At 37.6% G+C, this 15,702-nt stretch overlaps 1 long non-coding RNA gene across 1 annotated transcript; it reads right to left on the bottom strand.

The window, feature by feature from the left end:
- Positions 1 to 7,577: 7,577 nt before the first annotated feature.
- On the bottom strand, positions 7,578 to 9,543 carry LOC145486392 (uncharacterized). Its single transcript, XR_014049277.1, has 3 exons — positions 9,475 to 9,543; positions 8,712 to 8,780; positions 7,578 to 7,764 (listed from the first exon to the last, which is right to left on the bottom strand). It is a non-coding gene; the product is annotated as an uncharacterized LOC145486392 (long non-coding RNA).
- Between the last annotated feature and the right edge of the window lie 6,159 nt (positions 9,544 to 15,702).

Genomic DNA, 15,702 nt, shown 5'->3' with positions numbered 1-15,702 from the left:
TTGGTATATTCTAAGGCCGGTAAAGGATAATTGTGGTTAATTCAATATTTAGTGATGACGTCTTAGGTAATAATACAGGAAAGTGCTTTGAGCAATCAAAATCAAGCATTTGCTTTAGCAGAGATATTTTGATTGTTACCTTCTGGACAGGACTTGCAATCTTGCTTTGATGTTCCTGGCGCTTTGTCAAACTGAACAAAAGATCCATTAGGACATTTCTTGCAGCTTTCTCCAACGTAACCGACATCATCAGAGTAAAATCCTCCTGTTAACGGAGTTATTTTCTCAATATAATTGAACACCATACCAAAACATTTTCAACGACAATAGGTGCATAGATACTTGCTGGACCTCCTTTGCTCTAGTACAGCGGAGATCCATTTTGAGGGTTAAGGTCAAAATATCATCCCATGAAGGTTAAGGTCAAAAAATATCATCAACTAATACCTCATAGAGCTAATATGGTTAACGAGTGACACAATTCCTCCGAAAATCTTGCGGTGCACGAGAAAAATACCGGCTACAGGGAGGATGGTACAACTTACCAGGGGGACATTCTGTGCATCCGTCAGTTCCTCTGGTTAAATTATTGGAAAATGTGCCCAGGGAACATGGTAATAATCTGGCCACGCCATCTTCATCAGCTATTGTTGTGAATCCCGAGGCTAAGAGAGCGTAAATAAGGAACCGACCTTCACTGTGGGAGGCGTAAGGAACCTGAAAAGCTTCTGCTTGTGAATCAACAGGATTCCTAGGAAGCAATAACTCGCTAGTTAACATGCTTTCATGCTTTAAATATAAGCAAAGCAGTACGATAATAATCATAAATTTGTAGAATTAATAAAATGTTTAAGAAAGTTAAAGATAAGGACGAAAAGGTACTGGGACAGGTGGACGCTTATTCCACTCCCCTGGATTCCAGGGGGCCAAGCGTTCCCCTTAGCGTTTAGGTTCCGGAAGGCTTCACTTTCTATTCATCCCGCCCGTTTGATCCTTATTTGTTTAATCCCTCTTTTAGCCAGTAGGAACAGACAGTCATACAGGCAATGTGCATCTAAAGTACGCCCTGAAAGGTCTTCGGAATAAACACGAACTCTTGTTTTAACATTAAAGCTTAATCGATAAACGAAAGGTACTTAGTAACTAAAGCTTACAGAGTACATGGGAAAACCAAATAAAATCTACTGACAGATGTATTGTGACTTGAGTTGTCTCATTTGAAAAATATACCACTTTCGCAATTGTTCTGTTTTTCATCATTCTAAAAAGAACAACAAAATGTCAGTATCAGCTTAGGAGCAGCATGTTTTAACTTTACTTCTATAAACAAAGCTTTTACAAATGGATACGTACATTTGAGAATCCTGCATGCTCTGGCCAATGAAGAAGTCTAAGCTCACAATCTTCAGCTTCGTCCGGAGCAGAAATCTGTTATAAAGATATTACAGAGACAATTTAAGGCAGCTCCATTTAGTTTTGTTTTGTTTCGTTTCGCCTTGAATGAACCTTTTGAAAACATAAATTTTGCTTGAGGACATCGTCCGAGTTTGTCCCACAACCCAGTTTTAATGACATTTTGCAGGACACCTCGCATGAACTTGTTACATTCATTTGAAATCATGAAATATCGCTGAAGTGAACTGAAGTGTGTGCTGTGATTTTTGGTTTTCATGATTAATATGTAGTGATTATGGGTGCCACCAAAAATGTTACAAGTAAGTTAGGAAAAGACGGCGCTGACCTATTTGTATCGAATAATATTTCAATAAATCCTTGCATGAATGACGGATGATAACGAAAGAGAGACTTGTCCCTCAAGAGTGGGAAGCCAAGAGCAAAAGTAAAATTGGGGCATGGCATGTGCAGCTTCTACGTGTCTTCACAACGACTTTGTTCTCCTTTCATACGAAATTGTATAATCATATGTCACTAAACTGGAACAGATTTTATACCTAACGGTGCCTACCTAAAGGTACGCTTCGGTGGCATATCAGGCGACTTTGGTCGAGCCTTGGATCAGATTTCCGAGTCCAAAAGAGCCTGATATAGCCAAACCATAAATCGGGCTATATCAAGTCGCTGACTTGATATCGTGGAATATAAGAACGGAAAACGACACTCCTGTTTGGCTAATTGTGAATTTGGGTAGGATGAGACACCAATAGGACGTTGCCTTCCGTTAGAGTTTCTATTTTAAAAAGTCTCGTCTCAGAGGGCAAAGAAATTAACTGGAACAAGTTAACTTACATATACATTCCAAATTCCATATTAACCCATCTGAAGGCTTTTGGCTCGATTATCTTCAGAGGATTATCCGAGAACATTCTTGAACGATATAAGCAAAAATTTACATGAATGCAATTAGTATAACATTAAAATGCTCAATCATCCAACGAGAGATATTTGTTAATTTTTCCTACCCTAGCACAACTTTACGCGTTTGTCTATCAGCAGCATTTGAACTAAGCAATTTTTTTTCAATCAGCCATTTTCACTAGAAAAATAATAGAAAAGTAAGATTTAGTTCACACGTACTTTGAGTACTCCAAAATTTTGATACAATATTTCCGTTATCGAATATAGACCGTGTATCTGATGTAAGACGCAATTATGGCTGTGGCAAGAAGACACTTATAGATTGTCTTGTAGAAGCTACAGATTTTTCAAAAACATTTTTGTGCGTGGCCAAAATAAATCAAAATACAGGGACTGAGCTCCTTTAAAGTACATAAAATACAAATACAAATCTGGCAATCTGCGGATTGATTGATTGACTGACTGACTGACTGACTGATTGATTGATTGATTGATTGACTGATTGATTGATTGATTGATTGATCGATTGATTGATTGATTAAATCTGTTCTCCATATATTTTTATAGTATTGTTAAAAATGCAAAAATCAAAAGAGAAGGTACCGTGCATGTAAGAAGTTTACCTCCTCTTCATTCTTGAGCTGGTTCACAGATGATTTCAATGAAACTAATTGATCACGAGAGGCTTAGTTAGGGAACTTTATACGATGTGCATTTGAGATTTAAGACTTCTTACTTTAATGTTCAATTGCGCACTGATCGCTGGTACTCACAAAACATGAGGAAACGCCGTTTCCTGTCCTGAGCCTGGATTGACCTGGTAGAATGCGCGATGTGGAATTTTCTCTAATTGATTGCCACTCAGGAAGCTAGGAGATGACAGTAAAAATAACTTACTGATGACAATGAGGTCCCCCCAAGCCGCCATGTATGTTTAATATTACAAAGAAGACATCAAAACGAGATATGAGTCATTAAAAATACGTACAGATGCATGTGAGTCATTAAAAATACGTACAGATGCATAATATTAGAGTTCCTTTCAAAAGTTTCGTCAGTTATCGAGGTTATCATGTTGTGTTGTAGCATCCTAAAAGTTAAGTGGTAAAAGTTATGGGAGATTTCTTTACTTATCGATATCTTTGGTATATTTCTATCATAGTTCCTCTTGTTTCTAAAAAGTAAGCAAAAAAGGTTTGCGGTAGTGTCTTTTAAGAAGCGTATTCTTTAATATAATTCGTTTAACGACGAATTTGTGTGCCAAACTAAATTTCGGAAAAAAACTTACTAGATTGAAGCCGCTGTTTTGAAGATATCAACAGTTCCTCCCAACAACGAACTGCTTTTGATTTTGTCGTTGTTATAAGGAAGATACATTCAGTTTTTGAGTAAAACAGACATGTTATTAAAACATCCTCACTGCAAACAATTGCCTTGACACGGAAATCTAAGTAATGAGAGGATACCAGTGACTGCCAGGGAATGAGGCCCTCCAAATGTAGGGTGCGGTCTCAACCGCCACCAGGGGAGGTGGAAGGAGCGAAACTTAAACATCACTTCCACCAAACCCAGTTGAACTGGCCGCGAGGGGAATGAATGTCTTGCAATTTCCGCTTGACAGGGCTACGTATGCAGAGAGAATAGCCACAAAGATGTTAAGCTATCTTGCATCCTAAAATTGTAAGCCGAGATACTTACAGGAGACGGAGATATGGTGTACGACAAAACAGGCACTTTGGCAAATACTGGATTTTGTTGTGAGAAAGATCTCTACAAGGGGATAACAATCTTAGATTGGTATTCAACGTCTCTAGAAGCTAACAGGGTTGACATATGCAACTTATATAACGTTCATTCAATATAGCCCACTTAGCAAGCGTTCCCGCACAAGTAAGCGTTTTCCGTAATTTGGCTGCACGAGAATAAGGACGAAGTCGAAACATGGGTTGCAAAAGAGCGTGAGGTGAGAGGGGGACCTCCTGTCAGTAGTCTCCCAGTCCAGTTCTGGTCCTCTCTTTGTCACCCAATGCTACGCTCTCGCCTGCTTTTTGTTTTTCTCTGTCGTATGAAAGCAGATCAAATTGGACTCCACACAGTCGTATCACCATTATGAATGATTGTTAACATTTACGTCTGACAGCTTTGATATAAAGTTTATGCCAACGATCAGCTCTCGTAGAGTTGGTTATTACTTGAAAATTCAAAAAAAAAATCGTTAAATTTCAACTGTTATGAACCAAAATGTATTTTATAATACGGACATTACGATCTACATTTTCGTTTTAGATTTCAATTGTTAGATCATTTTTGATGTATTGATGCGAGGCTTGAAAACTTACGAAAAGAGAAACAAAGAAACTAGACGCCTTCCGTACAAATGCATGATCATAAAGAGCACATACTACTGCCTCGCACCAACAGGAATTTACAGGAGTGAACAGAACATTACAAGTGATGAGACCAGACGTCGAAGATTGAACTGGATTGGACAGAGAATAGCACTGCGTTACAGCATTGGAGTGGAGGCCAGAAAGGAGGAGAAGACCAGATCGACGCAAAACAATATGGAGGAAGATGATTGACGAAGAAAGGCCTGAAGTTGGGTAAAAGTCAATGGCGATGGTCCCTATATATTTATAGGTAGGTAGGTAGGTAGGTAGATAGGTACATTTTCGTTTTAAGTGATTATAAGAACCAACGCAAGGTTTCAAGTGCAATGCACTGCGTTTCACTCGCAGATGTTGCAGGATTATCGAAGTGGAAAACACCGTGCCATTTAGAGATGTAATAGCATTGGAGGCCAAACGTCTGTTAAAATGTAAAGTGTAATGTGTGAGAAAAACTACTTTCCAGGCGATCAAAAATTTTATCTTCCCTCTCGGTTAACATTTAACCTGAAATAGCGATGCGTGGCTGAGCATTCCTAGAGGGGGTGGATAAACCCAAATCTCCTAACCTTATCCTAGCTAGGTATTCTTAGCAGATGTTTGCCCTCACCTTTGCTGGTTAGGAGGTTTCTTTCCTCTGTGTAATAGCCAAAGTTTCTTCAAAGAAAATCTTGCTCATATCTGATCTATTACCTCACCCAGTAAATAGAGCAAGCCCAAACAGTATTATACCTTGTCTTGATTTAGAGGAGAAATAAAGAATAATTTTTGAAAAAGTTTGTCGTTCGGTTTTCATGAGTATCGACCCTTGCAACGTTTCCAGCCCATTTAATGGAACACTACGCGACCTTACTGGTCAGAATTTATATGCAACCAACCTGGCCACGAAGAAACAAGGAATAATTATTTGTAAACGATCTTTCAACTGTTGGCAAGTACCATAACCTGGATTTACACACGCTAACCACAGCTGGGAGCGTGGACGTTGGGTGGAGGAGAATCAAAAAAGAATTAACCAACCATCAAGTACAGCCCAAGGAAAATAAACAGTTCCTGGCTGAAGATTACATTAATAATGGTGATTGGCCAGAGGTTTCTTGGCCAGCAGGGGGTCGGGTGAGGAACAGATGTAGAACAGGACAGGTATAGATTTAATAGTCCGTGAAAATCGGCAACGCATTGTATAAAATTTACATAATGAACTTGTTAAATTGGGTTCTCGCCTACATGTAATATTTTGTTTTATCATGACAAGTGAACCTTCGACTAACTCACAATTCCCACAACTTTTTCTTCTCTGCAAACACCCTGTCTGGTAGAGACGTAATAGAATTTGAAGACAAGTCCCTAAAATGTGACATAATACAATAAGAATTAGCGTAATGATAATATTAAACAAGTTTTCAGAGTTCTAAATTTTATTAGTTTACTTTTTGCATTGTTGCATTGTCACTATTCTCTTTTTGAGTATCAAATAAGCCCATTGAAACTGTCATAAATTGCTTTTCTCTGTTGTTTCTTGCCATAAATTATTGCTGTTTTTTTACCATAACCGTACCCATAACCCCAAGCAAGGGTCTTAGTGTAGTATTTAACTCATAGATCAAACAGATTTCTTAGAGTACTAAACAAAGTGACAGGTAGAGCTACTGTAGCGTTTGATGACAACAACTGTGGAAAACTGTATTTGAATTTATTTATTTGAAAAAACTATGCACTCAAGCATTATACTTACTAAAAATTACAGATTTTGCTTGACTGTGTGTACAGAAGCAATATGAAAACCCTACTTTTGCCAGTTGTAAACTGAGAAATTGATCGCGATTTTGTCATTAACTGATAATTTTAAGAAAAGGAGACTGTTTAGTCAAACGCCATCAATCAGTTATCACAAAGCCAGTGGTGTGGAAACAATTACGCAATAAACATTTTTAACATCAGAGTAGCAAATACCCTGGCAAGTAGAGATATAATAACGTTTGAGGACAAATTTCTGTTCAAATGTACCGATGCGTGAAAAAATAATTAATTAGAAGTTTCTACATTTGAGCTATTTCATCATCGTTCGGTCTTCAAGAGTATCCACCCTCGCAATTTTTCTCTCCCGCTGAGCGGGACACATAATTTATTTTGGTCTATCTTGGCCACGAAGGAACAACAAATAAGCACTTTTCTTTTTGCATTTGAAACAATTTTTCTTGTTGCTGGCCTATTTATTAATATCTGGTCTTTTTTGTCAAGAGAAATTTCTCATAAAAACCCATCCCGCTTACCGCCGGCGAGGACCAGCTATTTCGCAATTGACATCACTGATTCAAAAAAATACGAACCTAGTAAACGGCCTACCCCTTAATATAGGATGCCTTCGTAGCTCATCGAATAGAGCGCCCAACTGGTATCTGGGAGGTCATGGGTTCGAATCCTGTCGGCGACTCAGATATTTTCTTTGTCCAACGCTCGTGGACATTTATCATATATTCGCCGAACAGAACATTTTTCATTTCAGCATGAAATCCGCAAAGAAACAGATATTTCAAGGAACAGATCCGTCGCCTAACGCTGTCCATTGCTTTGTGTTTTGCTTATAAATATTGAAAGGATATCAGATCAACAAACACTCCGGAAGGTAGAGATAACTAGTGACAATTGAATTGAGATATCACCTTATATTTTGTTTTATCGTAACGAGACAACGAAATCAAGATCGGCCTTGTGGTGTAGAGTGCTTCAACAAACTTACAATATCCCCAACCCTGTCTGGTCGGCAAACACTCTGTCTGGTAGAGATGTAATAGTATTTGAAGACAAGTCTCTATGAAAATACATAATACAATTAGAATAATATCAAACAAGGTTTCAGATTTAATTTTTTTTTTTTTTTTGAATTATTACTTTTAGCTTGTTGCATTGTCACTTTTCTCTTTTTTTTTTTCAACATCAAACAAACCCATTGACAGCATATATTTACAGAGTGCTTCCACTAACTTACAGCTCATACAACAATATCTGGTTGGCAAACACTCCGTCTGGTAGAGAGGTAATAGCATTTGAAGACAGGTCTCTATGATAATAAGCAATACAATAACAATAAGTGTTACGATAACAACTAATAACGTCTTACATTTCATAATTTGCTATATTACTCCTTACTTTCTTGCATTCTTTCTTTTCAATTTGTTTAACTGAATCTAGCTTACAAGTAGATATATAAAGATCGTATATTTGAACTGCGGAGAAAGATATAGAGACATGATTGATCAATGCAGTTATACACACAATTTAAGCAGTTGTGAAATTAAAGCCTGAAAAAAAATTCAGGCTTGGACGGGATTCAAACCCATGCACCGGTATCGCAGAGGTCTTGAGTTTGAATCCCGTTCAAGCGTGCTTAACTTAAGTTTCACAACTGCTTAAGTTGTGTGTATAAATGCGATGATCAATCATGTCTTCTTGAAGTCCCACAGGATTCTGGTTTACTTGTCCTTTGTTTCACATACTATACGTAAACGATCTTCCTAATGTCTCTAAGTCAACACAGCCTCTCCTTTTTGCAGATGTAAATTGTCCTACTTCAAAAAATGGCAAATAAATAACTATATAATAGATGATCATGATAAGTCTCGCTTCTCAGTTGGTAAAATGCAATACAATACAATAGAAAACTCTCGTATAACAGGCTGAAGTTTAGGAACCTAGGCATAGGTTTAACTTAGACCCCCTTTACGAAAGAAACTGTCCTACATTTATATGAGAACCTGTTTAGGCTAGCTTGGAAAACTCCAGGTTCTTATGCGCGAGATTTTACTGTAGCCGTAAACTAATACCTTGATTTGCCATCAGGGAGAGAACCGAAAAAGTACGATTGGGGTAAAGCACATAATTCAAGCTACAACAGCTACATGAAACGACAGAAATGATAACAACTAACATGTTTTACATTAACTCCTTTTCCATGACTATAAAGCCCATGTAAGGTTTTACATATAAGTACAGTTACTTTTTACTCACAGGTCAGTCAACCGCACTCGGGAAAACACCTCGGAAGGAAGAGATGTAATAGCGTTTGAGGCCAAATACCTGGTAAAATTCAGAATGCAATGTTTGAAAGGATAATAACCGAGAATTCTTTCCACTGTTTATTTCTTTTTATGAGTTCGACCATTGCAACGCTTCACACCCATTCAGCGGCACCGGAGTTAAACGTAGACTATCTACTAGCTCACAAAGGATCAACAAATACTCATTTTTAGACCAATTTTTTTAAGTCCCAGCCAAGTTTTTGCCCTTGTTTTTTCCCCAGCCAAGACGTCGAAACTTTTACTTCCAGCACTTTTTTTTCATAAAATGTGATCAGTCAGCAGAGACAGCACCTGACTTTAAAACGTGAATGTACACACAATGTGCAAACAGAAATGTTATAGTCTTGGTTGTGTGGAGGAGAATCAAGCAACAAAATTAACCAGCTAGCATGTGCAGCCCATGGGAAATAACCACTTTAATGACCGTGATTGGCCTTTGGTTTCCAGCAAGAAATCCGCTGAGGAACAGATATTTCTGATCCGTTGTCTACTCTTGCTCATCGCTCTGTGTTTTACCAGCAAATCTTGCAAGGATGTCAGAATAGCAAACTATCTGATCGACAGGTATAGCGATTCAATAGCGTTTGAAGAGAACGCCTCGTGTGAAATTATAATAATTAACGATCGATCTAATATTTAATTTTATTACAGCAAGAGAGCCAATGCAAGCAAGAATGCTTCGACTAACTTACAGTTTCCCCAAATAGCTCATATTTGCAAACACTTTTTCTGGTAGAGACGTCAAAGAATTTGAAGACAAGTTCCTGTGATAATGCATAATGCAATAAGGATCATTGTAGTGATCATACCTAGCACAATTTAGATTTAATATTTTACATCACTGCAGTTTGCTTCCTTGCACTGTTTTCTGTTTTGTTTTGTTTTGTTTTGTTTTGTTTTGTTTTGTTTTGTTTTGTTTTGTTTTGTTTTGTTTTGTTTTGTTTTGTTTTGTTTTGTTTTGTTTTGTTTTGTTTTACCTCAAAGTAACTCATTGAAGGTGTAATTTACTGCTGGTCATTTCCTTACCATGACCATAAGCCCATGCAAGGTTCTTAATCCAGTATTTAACTCATAGATCAAACAGAGTTTTTCGAGCGCCAAATACAAAATGCAAAAAGTATAGAACAAAATGACAATAAGCACTTAATGACTGGCCCCAAGGTAAACAGTCAGTTACCTCAATGTTCGAGGGTTGAGGGGAAACAAAATTCACTGTTTCCCGCGGGGCCAGTCATTAAGTGTTCTGTTATACCTCCTAACTCTGTGAAAATATGATTTGTACGAGCGGCAGTCAAGCCGTGCTGTCATACCGAAACGACACGATAACAGTCTCTTTCTTCGCAGCTAACAAAAATAAAGACAAAAATTGAGTTGCTTTGCCTTCTTCTGATGCTTAACTCGAGAATTCTGGGTTTGATTTGACGAGGAAGAGCATATTTGTTGTAAATGACACAACTATTTTCCTACCTGGCGAGTGGCAACAGCGATCGAAGAACGAGTTGCCGCCAAATTAAAAGCTTGAAGACGCAGAATGTTCAAATTTTTCCCTTTGTTAATCTGATATGTTTTTGCCGAATTATAAATCCCTTTTCTTGAATAATGAATGCCTTCTCTAGTGAGAAACGTTGCCTGACCTCAATGGCTTTTTGACATCAGACTGGCATACAAATTTGCCGCCGTTTCAAGGTGCACGACCTCATCACGTGCGAGTCGAAAGTTCAAGTTGTTGTTTCCCTAGGGAGTTAGTGAGTTTTGACCCATGGCACGTGACAAGTTCTTCTCCAATCGGAAAACGTATTTGAGTTGGGAGGTAAAACAAACATATTTATTTCATGACAACGCGAAAAGAGAAAACAATGGAGGTGGACCATAAAAGTTACTTACGGAAAACATTTAAAAAAAGGCAAACAATAGTGAAAGATTTCAAGGCAGAATCAGTAAAAATGTTGTTACGGGTTCTATCCTCCATCAACGACCCTTTAAACTACGCATTTCACTTGAATACGGGTTAAATGACCTCAACTGAGAAAGAGTTTTACATAAAGTGATAGGTATTGTTCTATTAGGAAAAACACACTCGCACGATCCAACCAGAAAGGTCCTGTTCAAGTATTCTCTTTACCAAAGCCAAAAAAAAAAACATCTGTGATGCACATCATTTTTTTCTAACTATGATATCTAATTATCCTCAAAACAGAAGCTTTCAGACATCACGCATGCTGGCAGCAACTCAGGGGTGCTCTACAATCATGGGAAATTATGTTAACTCGCCTGACAAGTCAAAGGTGGCCGTAATAACGAGGTGACCGTATTAACGAGGTGACCGTAAGTTCGGGTTCTACTGTATTTTGGCTCGCCTGCATCTCTTCAAAATACTTGACATTTAACCATAGGTCACGTGATTACGTAAAAAATATTGCACGTCATGAAAACTGAACTACATTTATTACAATAACTTTTTTTTTTTTTCATTATTTGAAGACAAATCTCTCAAAATCGGCAACGCAGTGCGCGAAATTACAATAATTAAAAGCTTTTTAAAATGAGTTCTCACCTAATACTTTGTTTTATCATAACAAGAGAACCAATGCAAGCTCGGCTTTGTAGTGTAGAGTTCTTTGACAAACTTACAGAATCCACAACCTTCTCTGGTTGGTAAACACTCCGTCTGGTAGAGACGTAATAGCATTTGAAGACAGGTCTCTATAATATGAAATGAGACACTAAGAATCAGTGCAATGATAATATCAAGCGACATTTTAGATTTATATTTTACATTATTAGCACTACCAATTGTGTTCTCAATTTTTCTTTTTTTACCATCATGCAAGCCCGTTGCAACTGCCATAAATTGCTGGTAACATAAACCCATGGAGGTTCTTAGTGCAATATTCATAACCAAAGCATTACATAATAAAAATAAGCACTGAAATAAGTCTCAAGTATAATTATTATATTATTAAGTAGAGCAGTGCAAGCTCGCCTTTGTTGTATAGAGTGCTTCGACTAACACGCACACAAAACTGAACATCAAAAACTAAATTGATAATTGAGGTGGCCTTCGCTATAAGCCTGCCAGATATTTTGGAGGTCACTTCGCCCTGTCTAAATTGTTGTTCTTCCATAGCTCTTTTCTTATTTTGCTTAATAAACCAATAATACCGAAAGCACTTATAAATGCCACGATATAAATAATAAAAACTAAGATTTTACGTGGTTTTAAGGTTTTGAGTGCAATGTGCTAGGTTTCACTCACAGTTTTGACAACATTCTCAAAGTGGAAAACACACAGGCAGGTAGAGATGTAATGGCGTTCGAGCCCAAATACCTGTTAAAATTCAGCATGGAATGTTTGAAAGGATAATAACCGAGAAGTTTTTTCACAAAATTATTTCAACACCATTAGGTTTTTATGAGCACCGACCCTTGCAACGCAGATGGAGGCAGCGTGGCCGAGTGGTTAGAGCGCCGGATTTGAAATCCGTAGGTCCCGAGTTCAAAGTCCGTTCTGATCGCTAGCTGATGTTGTTCTCGGTAGCCCCGAGTTCAACTTTTCGGCTGCATTCGTAAATAGCCGAGTAGTGTGCCTCCCGCCAGTAGGGATTCTTAACCTGGTAATGTTTATTTGAATATTTATTTATCATTGTTTGTTTACATTGTTCCTGAAAAGCCCCAATGGGGAGTGGCCGATTAAGTATACATTTAAGTCTACACTTTAATACAACATATCCAGCCCATTCAGCCGCACCAGAATTGATCGTGGACTTTCTAGGTCACAAAGTAACGGCGAACAAACACGCGCTTTTAAAACACTTTTTAATCGCTGTGAAATTTACTTCTGTTTCTTTTTCCCGAAACGTCTTACGAGGGAATGTCTGGAGGAATCAAACAAAATCGGAAACTAACGGCAAAAAATGTGAAAATTCAAAATTGCGGAAACTCCGGCTATTAGTTGTCCACATGTAGTTGTTCATTTGTCTGTGGTTTATTTATCAAGTTCTGCTATGAAATGACGAGAATCATTTTCAAGGCCAAATATGAAAGAATCCAGAATAATTCAGTACAGGCTACTACTAATAGCCAAATTTTTGAGCGATTTTGAAATTCTTAAGTTTGCCTCTCAACGTTTGATTTTTGTGGACACACACTCTTAATTCTTTTTCTAGCAAAATGTCTTGTTAATATTTGGCCAGTCACAAGTCACATCATCTGAATGTACACACACTTAACAGAATTGGAGTGTTGGGGTTGTGTGGGGAAGAATCAAAGAAACGAACGTAAAATGTAACCAACCAGCGAGTACGGCCCATGGCAAATGAACAGCGTCTGGCTTAGATTTAGGATAATGATGTGTCTCTTTGCCAGGAAGGAAGGGAAGAAAGAAGAAATCTACTGAGGAACAGATATTTCATACCCGTTGTCTAACCCTGTCCATTGTTCTGTGTGTTACTAACAAATACATTACTTGCCAAAAAATTCTGACGATTTTAATTTCGGATTAAAAAGAGCATTCGAAAAGTAAACCGTCCGAAATTTTAAAGCGTCCGAAATATTTAGAGTACAGTATTCAACTTTTAAGTAGCTCCTAAGCTTTTTTATGAAGTTTCCTTTCCGAAAGGAACTCTCGTTGATACACTGTTTGAGATATATAACGGTATGATAGAATTTGTGCCATTTTCTCGTCTGTGTTTCCGTAAAAGCTTGCGCGAGCAATTGAACTGTCGTTTTCACTACTATGGTTACGCAAAGTGACCGAAATCTGGCCCATATGAGATGAAAAGTGTCGGAAAATTACACGTCCGAAATTTTTTTCAAGCGATGTATTGCGGTAAGGATGTCAGATTAGCAAACACTCTCCATGTCGGATCGACAGGTAGAGATTCAAACTAGTAACGACTTTTTGAGTTGAGATCTCATCTAATATTTCATTTTATCATAAGGAGAGAACCAATGCAACCACGGCTTTGTAGTCAGTGTAGAGTGCTTGGTGTAACTTACAGTTCCCGCAACTCTCCCTGGTTGGCAAACACTTCGTCTGGTAGAGATGTAATAGCATTGGAAGACAAGTCCCTATAGTAATACATAAAACGGAAAAGTATGTCAAGGTAGAAGTATTGCAGGGGATGTGCAAGGAGGCTTAAAACGCAAGGAGAGAAATGAAAAACTAACTTTTTCACATCATTATTTTATGGTTATAAAACTCCTGCAAGGTTTTAAAGGCAGTGTGCTCCGTTTTGCTCACAGTTCTTGTAGATATCAAAGAGTGGCAAACACCCTAACAGGGATAGGTAATAGCTTTTGAGATAAAATATCAGTTCAAATCTACAATGAATTGTGACAAAGAATAATCACTAAAAGCTTTTATATTAGGTTACACTGAATCATTCCACCATTGTTCGGTTTTCATGACTGAGTATCGACCCTAACAACGTTTCCATTCCATTCAAGGGCACGTAGAATTAATCTTAGACTATATTGGCCAAAAAAGGAACAACAAAGAGGCAATTTATTTTCAAAAAGAAAATTATTCGCTGAAAATTTCCTGGTAAATATTAGCCAGCCAGTAGTTGACACATGCTTAACATAATTCAGAGAGCCAGGGTTGAGTGGGGGAGAATCTAGGAGTCAAAATTTAACCAGCCAGCAAGTACAACAGGAAATCTGCTAAAGAAGAGATATTTCAAGGAACAGATCCGTTGCCTACACCTGCTCATTGCTCTGTGTTTACTTACAGATAGCCCAATTTTGTCAGATTCGCAAACACTCTGGGAGGTAGAGATTTAATGGCGTTTGAGGACAAATTTCTGTGAAAATGGACAACGCATTGCGTGAAATTACAATAATTATCATCTTTTTTAATTAAGTTCTCATTTAATCTTTCATTTTATCACAACGAGATCGGCTTTGTAGTGTAGAGTGCTTCGACCAACTTACAGATTAAACCCTTCTCTCTGGTTCACAAACAATATGTCTGGTAGAGACGTAATAGCATTTGAAGACAAGTTTCTATGATAATAAATATAATAAGTTTAACAATCTTGATTATTACTTATTTGCTTTCTTTCATTGTTACTTTTCTCGTTTGTTTGTTTTTACCTCACCATAAACCTAGCCGAGGTTCTTTAAAAATGCAGTATTTACGAGTAGATCAAACAGATTTCTTAGAGTGCCAAATATCTTGAGAGGTAAAGCTGCAATAGTGTTTGATGAAAAAAGTCTGTTTAAATGCAACAATGCGTTGCCTAAAAACTATATTTACTTTGAAGTATTTGTACAAACTAGGCCGTCAAACTATCCTTCCTTTGTCGTATGTAACAGGGTTTGCTTAGCTGTCTACACTTTTATGTGCAGAATAAATGTGATAAGACATATTGCTATTTGTAAACTAAGAACTTGTCGCGATTTTTTTGGACCACCAGTCTAATAATTCTTAGAAAGAGACTTATTAGTCAAACGCTATCTTCTTCGACAAAGTATTGCAAAGTGGACAACTCACAGTGAGCTATAATAGATCCCATGAACCGGGCAGGGGAAAACGTCTTAAGAGGTCTTTGATGTCAAACTTAAAAACCGCTGTTGCAATGACCACCAAATAAGTAAAGGGTGTTGTTTACATGAATTCTCCTCACTACAGATAATTTTGTGTCATTATAAACGAACGCAACGTTTCCTTGGCTAAACCTGCCTCCTATCAATTTATCTGGGCAATTTGAACTTATAACCACAAAACGTTTACAGCAAATTTTTTGATTAAATTGCGACGTCTGCTGGCTTTTGGGTTTTCATTAACAACCGCAATGAGGTCATTGTGAACAAAAATTTACTGTATAGACACAAGTGTTTTACTGGAAAATACACCACTCGCAAAATTCATACTAAACCACATCCGGGACTCCCGTGGCGTATTTTCGATATCCTCA

Source organism: Orbicella franksi, chromosome 5 (genome assembly GCF_964199315.1).
Source record: "Orbicella franksi chromosome 5, jaOrbFran1.1, whole genome shotgun sequence".
NCBI lineage: Eukaryota > Metazoa > Cnidaria > Anthozoa > Scleractinia > Merulinidae > Orbicella > Orbicella franksi.
The sequence above is the reverse complement of the archived record's forward strand: the minus strand, read 5'-3'. Positions and strand labels throughout refer to the sequence as shown.